The sequence below is a fragment of the Microplitis demolitor genome, chromosome 6 (genome assembly GCF_026212275.2).
Source record: "Microplitis demolitor isolate Queensland-Clemson2020A chromosome 6, iyMicDemo2.1a, whole genome shotgun sequence".
Classification (NCBI taxonomy): Eukaryota; Metazoa; Arthropoda; class Insecta; order Hymenoptera; family Braconidae; genus Microplitis; species Microplitis demolitor.
The window spans coordinates 5,506,873-5,512,677 of NC_068550.1; positions in this window are offsets into that span (position 1 = coordinate 5,506,873).

A 5,805-nucleotide genomic window follows, 5' to 3' on the forward strand; every position below is an offset into this window, starting at 1 on the left:
AATATTTCTTCACCTTTTCTTTAATTAAAAAAATATTATCCTCATAAAAAAAAAAGCTAACTATTAAGAGTTTTTTTTTGCAATAAAGAAATAAAAACAACCGAAAACTAAAATAATAGGATTCTACAGCTAAAAACTTAAGGAAAATATTTTTCTGTATAAAAAAACTTGAATTTAATACCATCGAAGTTGCCGAAGGCATTTTTGCTACCCTTATCCAACTATGTCTTCTACATATGTCATTAATCACATTTAAAAATAAATACAAAGTCATTTTTATTCTTGTATTCATTTATTCTTGTTTTTTTTTTTCTTAATAATATTGCTGTGCATAAACTTTCTAGTTTATGTACTATCGAGCAATGAATTGTTGCGTGGTTTCGCGGATTTAAGTAGCCTTGCATGGAACACGAAAGGCTCTTATCAATTCACCGGCAACAAATCCATAATATTTCACTTGAAACCATGTATTTTATTTTTGTTACCACCATAACATGCAACTAGTTAAACGATTAATTAATCTCTGTATTACAGTATATTAATCTTATAGTGTAATCACAATAATTCATTTAATAAAATAAGTGTAATTTAAAAATATAAACTTTAGCTGTTAACTATTAATTACAAGATCCAGTCTTTAATTACTTCATTATTATTTATAAAACTTCATTTATCAATAATGACTTTATAAACTGGTTCAAGTGAAAATAAATGTAGATTCAAAACATTTTTTTATACGCGGCGAAATTATTCTTGTTTATAATGCTATGGTGTTACAGTAAAACCGGGTCGTTGGACATCTGGCAGACGTCAAAATAAACACAGAAAAATTTTACTATGGCCATAGCAATTTTTATGATATGTTTATTTCGATCTGCAGGAAATTACACTGTAAAAAATTTCAAATCTGCGCTGGGGTGTCAAAGATTTGGTGTTAAAATTTTCAACACTGACGGTGTAAAAGTTATACAACGAATAGTGTTAATTTTTTGACCATGTGGATTAGAATGTTCACACCATTAATGGTGTAAGTGTGTAAAAAATGTAAAAAATTTTTGGACTCGGTGTAGTGTAAAGAAGTTGGTGTAAAAATTACATCAAATATCATGTTAAATTTAGGCCGTGTAAAGTTTTCGGGGGCCATTTTTACACCAAAATTTTTTACAGTGTAGTGTTACAACTGATTTTATTATTATTGGACAATATTTGAAGTATAACACCGAGCGGTGTAAAATAAAACACTCACTGTGTTAAAAGTACACCGTTTGATATTTTACACCAAGAAAATTTATCACCGAGTAGACTTTGCCTGTGTAAAAAAAGAATATACGAAAAATGTTCAAAGCTCAAACATTGAAACGTAACACAATTTCACATATGTTTTGAACATTCAATGATTTGATTTGAAAATTTTTCTAAGATCTTTCAGCAAAATTTTCAAAATCTCAGAAATTAAAAATTGTAAAAATTTTTTTACTTATCTAGATTGAAACAATAAAAAAATTTGAAAAACTGAAAGTCCAAAAAAAAAAATTTTTGTAAAAAATTTTCGGAACAAAAAAATCAAATCATTGTATGTTCGAAATATATGCGAAATTGTGTCACATTCCGATGTTCGAGCTTCGAAAATTTTTTGTAAAGTCCTTGGGATCATTTTCACACCAAAAACTTTTTACAGTGTAAGTGGTTTTACTATGACACCATAGCATTTCAAACGAGAAAAATTTCTCCATACATATTTCAAAACATAAATTTTTTTTTACTAGAAACGAATTATAATAATAATCGATTTGCCTGGAAATTTAGCCGAATCACGTTTTGGAAACGATCTTAGAAGCACGACAGCTTGTTATCTATCGTGGATATATCAAGTAAATTTACGAGGCGCGAAACCCATCCCCTATATATACAATGATGAATCTACAGATACTATACGTAACCATTTGTTAAGCATGCGATGATCCAGCTTGCGTGCAAGCTCAATCATCTCTATACTGTAGAAACATGCGGTCCGAATGGAATAGCTTTCTTGAATTATTACTTACAACCGTAAAGAGGCGGTAGTAGTAATCGTAGTAGTAGTAGTAAAAGTAGTAGTGGGTGTAATAACTTTATATAGTAGATAGTTATTGTGGTATTGTTGAAGATGTATCATAATAACAATAATATACGATTCGAATTTAAAATGATTGCTTGCGGGCATTGTAACAAGGGTTTAAATTACAAGTTTTTATATCATAGTCATTGGTAAATTTTTTTATCTCACATTTCCTATCACATATACTATAAATTTCATCCCTTCAGATATTCCCTTTGAAATCAGTATGAAAATCCGTTTAGTAATACTAGATTATCCAGGAAAAAAAGGCATAGAATAAATGAATATAAACAAATGCGTTATTTTTATTTTTATTTATTTATTTTTTTCATATATTTAATTATTATGAATTATTTTAAATGTAATAAATAAATTTTATTTATTACAATAAAATATTTAAAATTTAATGAATATCATACTTAGTATCATAAATTAATATATCGATGTATGACAAAAATACTTATTCATAGTCAATAATTTTGCCCTCTTTCTTACTCCCTATCTCTTTTTTTATCACGACCTATTTTAATTGAAAGCCTCTAAACTCGCGATTCACAAAAAAATACTTTATAAGAATGATAAAATTTAAAAATACATTTTTGTTTACGTAATCAAGAAAAATAAATGAAAAAAAAAAAAATTAATTGTAGAATGATATTAATAGTATATAATGAGTAAAAATACCTTTGTGAGAATGAGTAAGAGATCGTTAAAAACAAGATCGAATTTATAGAATAAACAACGTAAATATAATCGCGTTGCGGAAAACTTACTGCGCTACTCCGCATCCCACGAATAACTGTTTAGGAACGTGAATACGATGATTGTGCGCGCCCTAGCGGTGGTTCGATGCAATTTTAAGTTTGAGTGGGAGAGAAAAGTGGAAAACCGTCAAGTAATGTATATAAATGTATATACCAGTAACATATCAACGGACATAAGGGGAAATAAAAAAAGACTGCCCGTCTTTTCTCTTGAGAGCATCTCTTTTGCTTTGGCTTTGGGTCGTAAAATTCTTCTTTTTTTTTCATTCCTCCCTTCACTGTATAATGGCATACTACATTCGATTAACGAACGAAGGAAAAGTTTTGATAGGACATTGGAGTAAGCAATAATGCCAATACAATATTTTTTGTTACTATTTTATTTTTAGATTAATAGATTTATTGTAGTAAACTCGAGTATCACTAGTGTCGTGAATAATTTTGTCAATCAATATGAGGAAAGTAGGGTAAAAAACGTTCAACCGGAAGTAGACATTATATTGGGGTAGTGAGATATCATTGTCCAAAAAATAACTGCTTTTTTTTTATATGATTTTATTACTTACTGTACATTGAACAGGAATTTCTTGACGCAAGAAATATTTTGCATTATAAAATGAAAACAAAAATTTTCTTATAAAAAAATTTAGTCCTATAAGACTAAAAAAAAATTTTTGGTGCAAATAAAAATTTTTTTATGAAAAAATCCTTTTTTTCTATATATACTAATAGCTAATGGAAATGTACATGAAAATATGACTTTTTTTAGGTCAATCTGACCTATTGCATGTTAATTACATGTGTTTTGATTATCGATATTTCGCTTGACGATTGGTTGAAAATTAAAATTTTTAAAAGATATTTTCAGAACATCTATCTTAATATCATACTTCAATATCATGAAATTTAAACATGAGGTCTATAACATGACAACTACCTTAAAATACGTATGTCAAGATCGGAACATTTTTTTGCAGAACAAAAATAAAAAAACGAAATGAAAAGTAAAAAATTTACTGGATTTAGATTTCTGAAATGTTTTACATAAGCGTTAGTATGTCAGTCGAAAATTGCAAACCATCCCCTACCCTTTTCACCCTTAAGTTGTCAAATTGAAAAAATTTTTTCCATTTTCGTTGCATGAAAAACGTTACGATCTTCAAGTATATCTTAAAATAACAAAAAAATTTAATTTTAATTAATTAATAAACTGTTTCAACTTGGAATGAAACATAGCCTTCATATTAAATAATAAAATTAAAATTGTGTCTGCTTTAAAGATAAGAGATTATAAAAAATGACAGATTATATAAAATGACAGATTAGAAAATCCGTGCCTATTTCCCGCGCATTAAATTATGTGAAGAGCACGCAAAAAAGCTTAAAAGACAGTTCTTTTATCAACATAAAGTTTGAGGTCAAAGTACTCAATTTAATCTAATTCGCAGAAAGTAAATGAACTATTGAATGTTTGTTTCCAGAAGTTAATTGAAAAAAGATAAAATTATGCGGGATTAAATCTTAAAAACTTTGCTGAGGGACTTTTTAAGTATACGATGGAAATTAATACCACCGCGGTATAATAAATATTTTTAGCTGATTCTAATTATTGCTATTCATTACGTGAATAATTACTTTTAGTAATTATTACAATGCAATTAATTTCAATACTATTATGTTAATGAATTTCTGTACTGTATATTTAACTATTAAACATCCCCGATGGCAATTATTATCATGAATTTCTGAACGTCTTGAAATAGGACATTATGTGGAAGGGGATGAAACAAGGCGATTTCAGATGAGAATGAAGTTGACTGCCTCGGCTGAAGGCGAACTCTGGTATTACATGAAGTTTGAAGTCATGTTTTATCCCATGCACACTATACCTGCATATAAACTTTCGGTGCCTGTAACCTGTCGAAACAAAACAATTTACGACCAATACTGGATGTAAAAATTCACCTGTCAGCTTATAGTTTGTTAGAATGACATACAATCGTTATAAAGTTTAAACTAAGTAAATGCAGTTCTGATGGCGGAAATTGAGTAAAAAACTAATGCACTAGGCAGAAATGAGACAGTTTGATAGCTCGATAAATTTTAATGCAGTCGATATGAAAAATATATTTAGTTACTTTACTTCAGTGAAAAGACCCTGATAATTTATTTACATAGGAGTTTTTATTAACTTCATCGATTGCTGCAAATACTATCAATTCAATTAACTCATCCTAAACTCATGCTAAAAAATTAATAATCATATTATTCATCTCCAGTATTCATAAAAAACCAAAATAAAAATAAATAAATTGATTGAACAAAGAAATGAAAATTAATAATAATTGAAATATGTGATTAATTACAAAAAAAAAAATATTGAATAGTAAAAAATAACTTCTTGTACAACACATAAATTTTCAGCATTATTAGTTATGATACGGTTCATGCATAATAATTGACTTGTATATAATTAGTTTTACTGCAATGTTTGCTAAATCCCTAAAAACGTGACTGGTTACGTTTAATTGTACTTTCCTGTATACCATAATTTTTTTTTTTGTTACCTAGGGGATCGCGGGTAAATTAGGAAACTGGGGCAAAATGAGATACTAATTATAAAACAAATAATAATAAAAAAATTTTTTTCGTTTGAACATGCTTTGTTACGGTTTGTAGAAAAGGGTGAGATGAATTGATCAACTTGGACAGTGTAGTGAATTTAAAATTTTTTCAAGCATTTGTGTTCTGAATTATTTGATCAAAGCCGTACAAAGCTCTTTAGGATAAAATGGCCTAATATCCCGCATTTTCATTTCATTTTCTTTTCCAACGAATCGACCAATTAAGATCGTTTTCGCGGCAATCGACGCGTTTTATCAATTCTACAGCTGATCAAATTTTGAAATCGATTAATAAAGTCGTTTTCGAGAAGTTTAAAAC